We start from the raw sequence: 14,169 nt of genomic DNA, 5'->3' as shown, positions 1-14,169 counted from the left end.
CTAAAGAAAGTTGCAGTGCTTCTGAAAAGGAAGACATTTTGACAATTTTTCAATGAATCCACATTCCTTTAAAATTAATTTTCTCATCTCAATCTACCACTGTAAGAAGTGGGGTTTGTGTCTTTTGTTGTCTCAGTATCATACATAATGGGACATCAGACATGGAGTTTTTTTTTTAAAAAAAGCATGCTGTTTTATGTATTTAGCCACATCAATTAACTTACAATCGTCAAAAACTGCTGATGAGGGAAGTGGTCTAAAGTTTACTCTATAAATCAAACTGTTTGGGCTTTTTCAGTATTAAAATGTGATTACAGTCATACCCCGGGTTACAGAGGCTTCAGGTTGCGTTTTTTTGGGTTACAGACTCGCCGAAACCTGGAAGTACCGGAATGGGTTACTTCCTGGTTTCGGCAGTCGTGCATGCACAGAAGTGCTAAATCACACTTTGTGCATGCACAGAAGTGCCAAATCACAACCCGTGTGTGCGCAGACGCGCTGCTGCGGGTTGTGAACGCTGTGGGTTGCGAACGTGCATCCCACATGGATCACGTTTGCAACCCGAGCATCCACTGTAAAGCTTCCCTGTGCTGGAAAACAGATATCCACATTTAGTTTGTTAAAACAATTATCTGAAAGGCAGATTAGAGTGTGTCAGACAATTTGTACATTTAATTTGTATCAAACTCAGATTTCTCAGGTGGTGGGAAACAGCCAGCCTTGTATACCTGGCATAGTCATCAGTTTAGCTGTAGGAATCCTAAAAATGAACCACTGTTCAGCTAAGAAGCTCAATTAATACACTGGACAAGTCTGGCTTAAACACTGTCGTAAGCTCCTCAGAGGAAAGAATCCAGCAAGAGCTATAGCTGAAGCTTGTGTCATCCAACATAGGATGGCTTTTCTGCCAAACCCTGCCTACACAGGTTGATGAAAGTGTGTCATGTGGCAACTGTTGACTGAGCTACTATGTAAGACCGATTAGCAGCATCCTGTTTTGTGATAGTTCAGTATTAAATATTTTCATATTTCTTGTCTAATTACATTCCAAACAATCTAAAGCTGCATTCCTAACCCCAATTACCTGGTAGCCTCATTAACTCAATAGGATTTCCGAGTAAACAATGTCATTCATACAAAGCCATTAAATAAGTAGGAGCACTTGGTTGATTTCCTGCATTCTCCCTAGTTCCGTTCCAGGCTTTCTGCCTTCACTCTAGCAGTTAAGTATGCTTGCTTAAATCACTTGCTTTTCAAGCATCTTCTAGAAACTGGTGTCTTGCTCACTCATACTTGTGGGGCAGCTTGTAACCTAGACCAGTTTTTTGACAAGAGTACCTGATGTAGTTGAGGTCTGAACAAGGAGCACACACCACACAAATGTAAACCTTTATTGTACCTTCAAATGGTTTGGGCTCTCATTTCCAGAACCAGGCAGAAGTAAAATACATGGCTGCCCAGACCCCATTAACCAAGAAAATTATGTGAATGAACTGAGAAAAGGCGGTTAAGGGGATCCTACCAAGGGTTCAGAGAAGATGATATTCTGGTTGGAATGAAGTTATATGGCTTTAGTAGAAATGTTATAATGAATTAAGTATAAATAGATTAATAGAATATTAAAGGAAAAAATAAGGCTAGAATGTGTTAAGATAATTATAGGATAGAAAACAGAGGAAGATGGAAAGGAATTGCTGAAACTACTAATAGAAGTGGAATACAAAAAGGGAGGTGTGAGGAGGTCGTGGAAATAAGTGAATGAAAGATAACAAACTGAAATTGTTTGATGTGTTTTAAAATGTTTTTGTTTGGTTATGTTAGTTTAATGTGTCAGTGTTATGTAGTCTTTTTGTATTGTATTGTATTGTTCTGTTCTTTTTCTTTTTTTCTTTTTTCTTTGTAGTGTTGTGTTTAAATTGTTGAAAAGTAATAAATATCTTTTTTTTAAAAAAAAAAGATGATGATATTCTGGTCATATTTTAAAAGGGAAGTATGCTAGCGTAGAAGAAGAAAGTTAAGGGAACTTCAGAGGCCGGGTCAATTCGAACGGGAGAAGGAGACAATTTTGTATCATAAACAGAAAGATCTGGCTACAATCATCTAACCAATTCAGTCATATGGTTATAGTGAACTGAAATGGAACAAATCAGAAATGCTACACAAACAAGAGAGTAACTTAACACATTCATATGGCAACTCATGATAGGCACAAATAGAAAGTCAACGAAACCAGAAATAACTCAAATAGTGCCGAGAATCTGCTAACAGTCCAATCCTAATCATGTTTGCTCAGAAATATTTCAATGGTACTTACTTCAAAAGAAGCAAGTAAGTTTAGGATTGCAGCTTAAGTCTCCTAGCAACAACAATAATACTATTTAGTTCAACATGTATGTGGGCAGGGTATCAGTCATTCAATTTCAAGGAGAACAGCACCAGAAAGAAAGAGAATTGGCTAAAAAAAACAACCTAAATACGCACAGTTGAGAATCAGATTACTGCAGAAAGCATGGGAATTACTAAAGGATTAAATAGGAGGCCCTTCTTCATGTGTCTTCTCCATGAGAGGTGTGGAGGTGGCAATGTGAAAAAAGGCCTTTTCTGCAGTGGCTTTCCATTTGTGGAATGCTCTCCCCAGGGAGGTTCAGCTGACACTTTCATTATATAGCTCTTCAACCATAAGATGATTAACATCTTATGCCCTTTTAAATGTGTTTGCGGGAGGGGGGTTACTGGTTTGTTTTGTGCTTGTTATTATGTATTATATATTTTATCTTGTATTTTTATGCTGTGAACCGCCTCGAGATCTACAGATGAAGGGCGGTATACAAATTTAATAAATAAATAAATAATAAAACTGAAGATTGATGCAAAGGAAAAGAAATACACGTATCCAATCAAATTATGAAGATCCATATTCACTTGATAGACCAGGTAACCCAGGCAAACCTGCATCTGTATCACTGGTGCAAATATCATGCATTCTGGAAAATCAAGACCTCAGTTGACGAAGGACAAATGCCAGAAAATACCAATATACCGGTAATTAAACAGAGCCAAGGAAGAGCTACAAAGCAAAGGAAGACTTTATAGAAGGAAAAACCTTCTCCAAATTGATGAAACGGAAGAACACAACTCTAGCAAAGTAACTATATTTTAAAGGGCACCAAGATGTCTGTTTAAGAACACTCAGTAGCAGCACTAACTCAGGACACAGAAAGGATTAGATGAAGGTCATAAAAGCAACCCTGAAAAACCTTAATTTAAAAATTCTATTTGCTTCATCACAGACACTACTGAAGAAAAATAACCACCTAAGCTACAACTTTGTCAATACAACAGAATCATACATTCATGTAGGGGGAATAAAGGGAAAGGAAAGGAAAATCAATTAAACTGTAAGAAAGCATAAGAATCAGGTGTCACTTAAAATCTGAAATGGCAAGGCAATTTAACTTTTAACAAAATCTTAGCCCCTATCAGACAATAAAAGGTAGCCAGCACAAAACTTTCAAAAAGAACCCAGGGAGCTATCAATACACAGGACATCAACCAAACATTTGACAAGCATTATGGGGGAAACCACCAAGGCAAGAATTGTTCAAAATAGATGTACATGCCATGCATAGAAGTGTCAGCACAGCTTCAGCAAAGTAAGTAACATCCCACCAAACTATCTGAATTCTCCAAGGGTTTCAGCAAAATGAACTCCATATACTGGGTTTTTCAGAATATTTTTTTATGAAAAGTCCTCCTAACAAACGATTTCCAGTGCAGTTTGGGTGTAGCCAAAAGCATTTTGATCCACAACCCTTAACATTTTACTCTAACATTGTTTTTTCTGCATGTTTTGGAGGCTTTGTACAGTTCCTTTGTTCACAATACATGCATAACTCCTCTAAGTCTGACTGAATTATTATTTGCATTTGGGGGATATGTGAGCCCCATTAGATGCTGCTGACTCTGCTTGGTATGCAAAATAATTAAGAGGAAGAGAAAACTAAAACAGAGACCAAGAGCCAAATACCATTTATGGGTGTAGTTTTCCAGCACCTTATCTTCCAATGGTATATAGTTCACCCCTGAAAGCTGCTCCTGAAGGTTTTGCATCCTCCACAGCAAGATTTAACATGATGATAGGAAAAACTGATATCCCCCATGCCAAGTGTAATAAAGTTCTTTCAACCAAAACAATGCAGAGCAAAGGTCATCACTCCTGCTTCTAATAGTAGTTTCTAGGTCATTGTGCTAGGCAATAAGTCAGCTCCTAGTAATCAAGATCTTCTGTAAGACAACTCAGTACATTTGTTTCTCTGAGATACATTTTGACCAAACTTCCCTTTGCATTACAAGACTGATCTGTGGTACGAACCACTGAATATGGTTGGTATTCTATGCAAGCTTTATTGCCAGCTCTTACATCAAAGGCTCTCTTATATACACTGCGCCTTGATATCATCTGATGTATTCATTCATGAAAAGCCTCTCACCAAAGAACCAGCAGCCATCTGATATATATATATGATTATCTGAGTCAGCCATATCTATATAAGATCTGTCTAACAATTAAAGGCATGTCCTAAGTAGGTTTGTTAACTGCTGTTACTTTCATCATTTGGACTGACTGGGTGTATGGAGTGCCTTAAATTAGCAGAATCTTGGCTGACTGAACATTTGTAAGGGTTGTCAGTAACTAGTGTTTGGATAACCCCAGAGTAACATGTAGCCCAGCCTTCTCCAGGGGATCTCCAGTTGTAGTCCAGCAACATCTGGAGGAACACAGGTTCACAGTGCCTGGCAAGTAAGGTGGGTTTATAAGAGTCCTACTGAATTAGATAAAGTCAGTTTTTAGTTTCCTTTATTATTTGGAATGCTGAAACTACTTCAATGCTACACTACTTGCTACTGTAATAGGAAAGGCTGTCAAGCTAATTATTGCCATCCAGAATATCTTTAGATCAGGACTTCCCAAACTTGGGTCTCCAGCTGCTTTTGGACTACAATTTCCATCATCCCTGACCACTGTTCGTGCTAGCTAGGGCTGATGGGAATTGTAGTCCAACAACAACTGGAGGCCCAAATTTGGGAAACCCTGCTTTAGATGTATAGTCACTTAGCATGGCCGTGAAAACAACTTCTGGTCTAACCCAATCCAGGTGGGCAATGTCAAGTTACAACTGCCTTTTCTAACCCTCCAAAAGTATTTCACTGCTTTAAAGAAGGGAAGAGGACCCTGGTGACTGCCAGATAGTTGGACTGTAACTCCCATCATTGCTGGTGCTGGGTGGAAAAGATGTGAGTTATAGTTCAGCAACATCTGGAAGTTACCCAGTTCCCAATCCTTGCTTTAAACTGATGATTAACACAGAGAGAATGTCAACTTAAGATTTAATTTCAGGATATGCACCAAAGGACACATAAGAAGTTCCAGTGAAACACGCTTATTTCAAGTACACTATTTAAAGTTAATATTTTTTAAATTGATACAAAACATTTGATGAGATTTTGTGACTTTAGTATTGTATCTATTCCATTTCATTTATTAACATCAGCATGTTTTTCAAGAGCCCTATTGATTGTCTACTATGTATAGATTCAGGCCATTGTATTACCATGTGTGTACAAAACTCACAGGCCAGTGACATAAGAGAATGACTTATTCAATTGGATTTTGTGTGACAAAAGACAATCAGACAAACACATCACACATTTGACAAAGATATACGATTGGCAAACACACCACAGGGCATTGTATCAATGCAGTGCCAATTTGCAGAACTACTAGTCTTTACTAACATCCACTTTCATAAGCAGTATATTGCACTATGGCTCCAGATTTCAAGTTTAAGAAAGGAACACCATCATAAGGCAATGATTCTGGGGATTGCAACATGTTCTGGTAGCATTTCAATCCCAACACACTATTACCACACAAGTCAATATATCATTTGTCGGTTTACAACATTTAAAAGTGTTCCTACCCTTGAGACCCCCACTAGAACTCACTATGCCTTTTTCTCAAAACTCGAAACTATGACACCGAACGGATATCATATTCCATATTTACATGTTTTTACTTATCATACATACACAATGCACCCTCCCCAAGTAGGCTAAAAATGATTGAGAAAGCAAACAAGACACAAGAAGATGTCTAAGGTCTAAAATCGGCTTATCCAACAGCCCCCTAGATACTTCAAATTCCATATTCATGCTATCTGAAAATACTTTCTCTCCAAACATAATATTCACTTGTCCTTTTTGCAGCAATCAACAGCTGCATACTAATAATGTGCTATGATCTACAAGTTGCTTCGATAATTTAAATCTTATCCAAATGTACCTGAGCATGCACTGAAGCCTGGAAATCATTGTGAAAATAAAATTCATCCCTAGATGCACAGCTTTCCACTTATGTCATTTATTTATTTCAACAGTATTTATATACAGCATAATTTTTTTTCAACCCTCTAAGCAGTTTGCATAAAATGACTTCCTCTTATCAATGTTTTCTGACAATGAATTATTTTCAATGAGCTGTTAAATAATATCAAAAAATTATATATGAATACATATCTAACACTGCAATTCATTAATAAAGCTTGCAACACACCTGCTTAGACACGTCTTCATCAGGATTTTAGGCTAATACGTGAGACATCATTTTTTCTTCCACACAGCCATTCCCTTTAATGAAAGGGAATAGGAAGTTAATTAATACATGATACTAATTTATTGCCATTTGTAAATACAGCTGCTTCATTTAGAAGAAACATTATTGTACCAATTTTACAAGAGCTATTCAGGCTTTTCATAAAGATTTTTGGCTTGCAAAATTTGTCCCAGTACAGCAGACAGTCACTTCTTCAGGGTTCTGTCAGTCTCCATATTAAATTATTGACAACATAAATATGGTCAGAATAACGATCCAAGAGTAAAACTCTAGATATGATCAAGGCTCAGATGAGACAGTGTACATACAGTGAAATATTGAGATGTCACTGTAATATTAATATACAAAAGACAGTTACTAAAAGGAACATTTAACAAAATTAAGTGGCCTATATATCCAAAAACAAACTCCATTATCATTCAGGGCACAATGCCCTGCTGCAATAAACATCTAGCTCTAATTAATAATTTCCAAGTAGTCCACAAACAGCAAAAAGGAGATGGTTGAACCGTCTACCATTTTATCAGCTTATATATCAAGTACAAGATTATTAGAATGACAGAGAACAGTAGCTAGCCTTTTAGAAACAACCCCTCACTGACATGATAGAAGCCATCAGCCATAATAAGAACATTATGACAGTCATCCAATAAACAGATACTAGTGGTTCAAATACAATATACCAGAATTTGCTCAAAGCTTCCTCTAGTCCAAAGGTCTATTTATAGTTACCCTGCCTCTGTTCAGTTTTCAAAGGCCCCTCCTCTTCCCAAAGCCAATAAAATGAAGTTTAATGGATGGATGTAATCCTGAGCTCTGTGCAGCAGAATTGGAAAGCAGCTCTGCAGCACCAGTCATCCAGATCGCTGCACCTAGCTCAAACAGGTGAAAAGGAACCACATAACCAGATCACCACCACTGGTTCTACCACGAGCCAAACGTGATTATCTTATACTGCTGTGTCGTCAGAGCATTAATTTAAATGACGCCCGCCCTTCCTTCTGTCAGCAATAGCCACAACCAATTGGCGGAAAGCCAGAAGCAAGTCCACTCCATTCAGAGCCCAGCCCAACTTACAACAAATGACATCCATGCAGGGTTTTTTTCTCTCCCCCCCCCCCCCATTCACATTTTGTGCCTTAAGTAAAACTATTTCAACTGCTGTGGCGTGAGAGGCACCCAAGGCATTTCGAAGAGTTAAAATCCAAAAAAATGGGGTGGGTGGGCGGGGGTGGGTTAGTAGGTGGGAGAAAGCTACGCTCTACAGTTTCGTAAGGACGAAGCCGATCACACCAAGAAAGCATGATCAAGCCAAGGAACCGACTGGCTCCCTTCCCATTCCCCCCCCCCCCCGTATAGCAACACCCTGGGCACTCAAGAAATGCTACCGTGGGAGGGGGGGGGCCGCCGGCACGTTGCCACCCGCAACCCCCCACCTCGCTGCATTAGTGGCGGATTGCAACACTTACCTACCTTCTTCTCTCCCCCCCCAGCCTCCCTCCCCCCGCGGCCAATCCACGCGCTCGCCCTGCCTCCCGCCCTCCTGAGCTCCAAATCCAGCGAGGTGACAGCACCGCCGTGGCAATCGCAGCCCACCCACCACCCTTTTTCTCTCCCTTTCCACCTTCAGTTTCACTGCGGATCGCAGCCACCGGTTTCCCCACCACCACCACCAACCGAAAAATAAATTAATAATCAACAGCCCAACAAAATACGTGCCTTTCACCTGGTGGAAGAAGCCCAAGGTTTTTGGGGAAGGGGAAGAAGAGCGCGCGGGAGCGACTCTTGGGTGGGTGGGATTTGTCCCCACGCCGCCCCGAGGATTTGCTGGAGGAGGCGGGGTGAGCGAGGGAGGGGGGGGGGGAGGAGGGCGGACAGGATAATCCCGCAGAGGGCGGGGAGATAATCCCGGGCGGGAGGGAAAAGATTATCTCCCCTCCCTCCCCCGGCAAGTATTTTCTCCTCCTCCTCCTCAGGGGATAATCCAGGGGAGCGCTAAGAGAGGAAGGGGCCATACGAGGCCCGAGAAAAGGGCGCGGGGGGGGGGCAGAAGAGAGGCGCCAGGAGCCCCTATGGCACAACGGGGAGGAGGGGGGAAGGGTCTTCTCTCTACCTGAGGGAGCCCCTCTCAGGCCAAGGCAGGCGAGGCGAGGAGGCCGCCCCATGGCTCCCTTCGCGCTGAGAGGAGAGTCACGGGGCAGCTGCCGCCTCCTCCCCCTCCTCGTCCCACACGAGCCTCTCTTTCCTCAGCCCGAATAGTAGAGAAACTCCCGGCTCCACACACAAACACCCACACACACCCGGGGGGGGGGGAGAAAGAGAGCAACAGGACCGCCGCGCCGCCCCTCCGCGTGGAGAGGCGCAGGCGCCCGCCCAGCTCGCGCCGGACTGTTGAGAAGGCAGTTGCTGCTGCTGGGGCAGTTACCGGCGAGGCGGCCGTTGGTTGGTTGGTTGGTTCGTTGGTTGGAACGTTGGTCGGTCGGCTGCCTTGGCCTCGTCTCGCTCTCTCTCTCGCGCGCGCACCCTCCGCCGCCTCCTCCTCAGTGGGCGCCGCTCTGCCTCAGCCCCATCTAACGCTCTGGAAGTCTCCAGCCAGGAGCCCGCGAAACCGCCACCGCCACTACCGCCGGCAGCAGCAGCAGCAGCAGCAGGGCGCACGCGCGCGCGTAGAGCGCTCCCTGCCTCTTGAGAGAGGCACCGTATCTGTCGCGTGTGTGGTTCTGTGGGAGCGCGAGCGCGCGCACTCCCACAATACACGCACAGAGGAGAAAGCGGGAAGCCCTCGCGCTCTCTCGCGCGCGCCCCGGTGGAGACGCGCGCGCGAAAGTTTTCCCTCCCGTTCGGCTCGCCAATTGATCTTGCTGGGAGCGAGCGAGCGCGCGGGAAGGACGGGGAAACCCCACCCCTTTTCTTCGAAGGCTCCTCCCCCTTTTAACCCCTTATTTATTTATTTATTTTTAACAACTCGTCTTGGTGTTGGTTGGATCCAGCCTCGCTTCTCTTGGGAGCAAAGGGTTGCCTGATTGAAGAAGTAAAGCGCTGCAGCTTTTAATATCTAAGTAAACGTCGCAAGAATTTCACTGTAAATAGGATTTCTTATCAGAGGCTCCCCCCACACACACACTGCAGGGCGCGATGTGGAGGAAAGGTAGCTCGGGTTTATGTAGGCTGCGGGCACACCGTGCATTTAAAGCGCATGGCTTCTCCCAAGGAATGCTGGGAATCGTAGTTTGTGCCCCCCCTCACAGAACTACAGTTCCCAACACCTTTAAACTACAGTTCCCAGGATTCTAAAGGGAGAGACTGGGCTTTAAATGCGTGGTGCATAGGCAGCCTAACCTCCCTCACAGAGTTGCTGTGAGAATAAAAGGAGGAAGAGGGAACCACCTTGAACCTGTTGTTAGGACATAAATGGTGTAATACTAAAAATAAAATGAAAAATTAAAATGGTTGTTTCTTCTTTTTATCTGAGCTAAGTGAGAATGTGCTCCCGTTGTTCATGCAGTACTTTTTTTTACACCCAAGACCGAACGTATACTCTTGACAATAAGCTCTATTGATTTCCATACAGTTGACCTTCAAATGGGTTATCACTTGTTCATAGTTTGTGTGGATGATCTTGCAGTACAGCCTGTTTGTTTAATAATAATAATTAATAATAGCAATATTAGCATTAATAGCCATGATAATAACAATGTGTTATAATGTTACTGTATAACAAACAAAATCCAAATGGAAAACCCTAGGCTACATGAATTATGAATAACAATTATGAGGCTTTGTTTCCCACGTTTAAAGATCCAGGAGGATTTTCATAATCTATGGAAATGGTATTAAAAGCAGGGAAAGAGGCTGTTCTTAAAAACAGGAAACAACCATGAGGTAGCAGAGTACTTTTTCTGTTTTAGTACAGTATAGCTATACTTCCTGTTCCTATATCATTGTATACTACAGACTGGCTTCAACATGTTTTCTGACTGAACAGTCACAAATGCATTGTTCTCCCCTTTTTTTCTTGTTCAGTGAGGTCCACGCCCCAGGCCTGTGTGCCAATCTCAGATTGACACTTCTACAAAAATGGCAGACAGGTGTGCTTAGTTATTGATCTGCAGTCCTTTGGGGGCCCAATGTGTGTGTTTTAGTGCATATCTTAACCTGATAACCTCAACAGAAACCTTGAGGGAAACAAAGCTAAGGACTTAGAGGGAAATTTGATGAAAAGCTCTTGTGCTGTAAGCCTCTGTGCATTTCTGTGTACTGAAGAAAGGATTTGGCAGCCCAGTACAACTGATTTCAATGTGGCTTTTTCCTGAGTGTGTGCAGGACTGTGGCATAAGGCTCATGCAAGAAACAGAATTTATTTATTTACAAAATGCATGTAACCATCTCATCAATAAATATCCCCATAGCAACTTATGAGCAAGGCAATGTTAAAAATACAATACACGGTAATTCCCAAACAATAAAAGACAAAAACAAAATGTTCCTTGTAACAGATACAGTTTGCAACCCAGATTTAAAGCAGATGAGAGGGTGGCTGCTGTACACTATCCAAAACAATTAGCTCTGTCTCTCGGTGTGCATAGGACCAGAGACATGGAGGGCAAGGGCTGCAGTGACCTGTAACACTGTTGCCATGTTTGCCATTCTGTCAGAAAACAAGCAACAGTACACTTGTAGCAAGTGCAGGATGGTTGTGTTACTGGAAGAGAAGGTGTAGCAACTTGAGGCCCACCTAGCCAAACCTCAAGCAACAGGGCAACATGCAGAGTTACTTGATAGAGCTGAGTTGATTGAGATTGAGCATCAAGATAGATGGGGGTGCCCCCAGGATGGAGAAAGATTGCCCCTGGAGTCTAACCCCTGGAGGAATGTGACGCACAGAAGTAGGACAATCACAAACCACACTTTGTCATTAGAGTTGCAGAATCGCTTCCACGCTCTCACCTTGGACATGGATTCTGGGCCAGAGGAGCTAGGACAGAAGTTGCCAAGGGAACTTCTATGCTCCTACATGTGATGCAGCTACACCTATGCACAATACTATTATTTTTGCTGCCAACCTAGCAGTTCGAAAGCACACCAGTGTAAGTAGATAAATAGGTACTGCTGCGGTGGGGAAGTAAACAGCGTTTCTGTGCGCTCTGGTTTCCATCACGGTGTCCCATTGCTCCAGAAGCGGTTTAGTCATGCTGGCCACATGACCCAGAAAGCTGTCTGTGGACAAACACCGGCTCCCTCAGCCTGAAAGCCAGATGAGCACCACAACCCCATAGTCACCTTTGACTGGACTCAGCTGTCCAGGGGTCCTTTACATTTTCCCTTTTTTTACCTGGTTTAGTGCTGTGCCTTCCTGACACAGAGATTTGGAGTCTTAATCCTACCCAGTGGGCACAAGTTGGTTAGGATGACACTGACCTTTGCTGAAATTAACAAAACCGATCTTCCCTTTTTTTGCCTTTGGGAATGGCCATACTGAGAGACATTTCTATTATATAATATTTTAGCAAAATGTTTTGCGATACTAAAATGCCCATTCCATAGTTGAAGTTTTTAGAAAGAAGTGAGACTCAAGGACTTTTGTTGTTGTTGCTGTTGTGCACTCACTGTGGTATCCATTATATTTGCCTTAATAGGACTACTCTGCAACAATTAGATTATGGACTGCAGCCAAGTGCACTCATTTGCCTCTTACTCTCTCGCATTTCTCTGCAAAATTTGGCGGCATTTGAGAATAACCAAGCACAAGTGTGTGCCCTACCGCATCGTTGCTGCTGACACTAACAGCAGTATCAACACACTGTACTAGAGAAAAGGCAGAGCCAGTGACCAACAGTAATGGTACCAAGGAAAGTATCCAAGCAGAAGAAAGGAGCTAATCATCCAAACAAATGGCCACAGCGTAGCATTCATGGCTCGGGAACGAGTTTGATCCATCAAAAGAAAATCTAAACTGTCAAGTGAGCAAAAATAAAATCAGATGATGTTTCATGTTTCTATTTCCATGCCAAAACGCCACTGTTGTTGGCTCTTGTGATGGCATTTAGGAATGCACAGAGACATGGTAATGAACTTTATTGAGAGAACGAGATCACAGTGAACATATGGGGGCTAAATGCACCCAAATGTAAGCAGTTTGAACAACTCTCATTAATTTTGATAGCTGGGTTAATAAAAAACACACCTGCATGTTCTCCCACCAAAATCTATGAGACTATGGCTGTAGTCCTAACCTTGTTTACCCGGAAGTAAGCCCCCTTAGGACCTATTTCGGAGCCAAAGAGGTGAGGATTGTGCTGTTAAATGAGCTGAACTTGAATGCATCCTTACTTAGCCTTCACACTGCAGTCAAAGAGGATGATACATATTGACAGACTGGAACTCAGAAAGTGTGGCAGGGGGAGAATAATGAGGTGCAGGAACACAGCCATTCAGGATTAAAGTTCACTTGCAAACAAAATTTATTACATATTGATTTTAATTTGCTAGGCAGCAGTAGCCCTTTCCACCTGACAACAAACAAGCTGAATTTCACATACCTGGAGTCTCAAAAGGTACAGATTTACATTTGACCTACCAGAAGAAATTGAAACGGTAACCAACCCTTAACAACCCTTTTGTAGATTCGAAAACCAGGAATATAAAGCCTTGCTGCACGTGAGTGAGGCCTGTGTCAAGGGACTGAAATATTAGATGCCTATGTGGCAATTGCTTGAATTACAGTAGCAACTGTGGCTCCGTGATCTGTGCTCTGATATTGTGACTGTACCAAATCCACTGGAAGGCTCTGCCAGCCCAGGACATCAGGGGAAACGAGGGGCATGGGATGCAGACAAGGAAAAATAATGATTTCCTAGTAAAACAAGCAACATTCTTTTCTTTTAACCATGTTTTTGTAAAAAGAAATCAAGCGTGAGTTGCTTTTTTAAAGAAATATCAAACAACTTTTCAAACACCAATTATTTAGGGGCTTGAATCGCCTAGGGATTTTTGCCAAAAATGTTAAAAGTAAAGGGACCCCTGACCATTAGGTCCAGTCGTGGACGGCTCTGGGGTTGCAGCACTCATCTTGCTTTACTGATTTAGGGAGCTGGCGTACAGCTTCCGGGTCATGTGGCCAGCATGACTAAGCCGCGTCTGGCGAAGGAGAGCAGCATGCAGAAACACCGTTTACCTTCCCACCGGAGAACCATTATACTGCTTATTGCCAGGTGTTAAGTAAAGGTAAAGGGACCCCTGACCATTAGGTCCAGTCGTGACTGACTCTGGGGTTGCGCGCTCATCCCGCTCTATAGGCCGAGGGAGCCGGCATACAGCTTCCGGGTCATGTGGCCAGCATGACTAAGCTGCTTCTGGCGAACCAGAGCAGCACACAGAAACACCGTTTACCTTCCTGCTGGAGCGGTACCTATTTATCTATTTGCACTTTGACGTGCTTTCGAACTGCTAGGTTGGCAGGAGCAGGGACCGAGCAATGGGAGCTCACCCCATCGCGG

At 42.9% G+C, this 14,169-nt stretch overlaps 1 protein-coding gene across 11 annotated transcripts in view; it reads right to left on the bottom strand.

Moving 5' to 3' along the window:
• Nucleotides 1–9,513, bottom strand: part of PALS2 (protein associated with LIN7 2, MAGUK p55 family member) — a 35,482-nt gene extending 25,969 nt beyond the window's left edge. For 3 of the 11 annotated variants that reach the window (XM_028749977.2, XM_028749976.2, XM_028749982.2), the window contains exons 1-2: nucleotides 9,099–9,512; nucleotides 6,614–6,687 (exon numbers count right to left, since the gene is read on the bottom strand). The gene's annotated coding sequence lies outside the window, so the exon portion shown is untranslated. Of the gene's footprint in view, nucleotides 1–6,613; nucleotides 6,688–8,392; nucleotides 8,684–8,786; nucleotides 8,978–9,098 lie in introns of those variants that run through there. The other 8 variants (XM_028749978.2, XM_028749979.2, XM_077937024.1 and 5 more) reach the window with 5 other exon arrangements.
• Between the last annotated feature and the right edge of the window lie 4,656 nt (nucleotides 9,514–14,169).

Source organism: Podarcis muralis, chromosome 12, assembly GCF_964188315.1.
Source record: "Podarcis muralis chromosome 12, rPodMur119.hap1.1, whole genome shotgun sequence".
Lineage (NCBI taxonomy): Eukaryota > Metazoa > Chordata > Lepidosauria > Squamata > Lacertidae > Podarcis > Podarcis muralis.
Note: the sequence above shows the minus strand (reverse complement) of the source record. Positions and strands in the feature narration are given on the sequence as shown.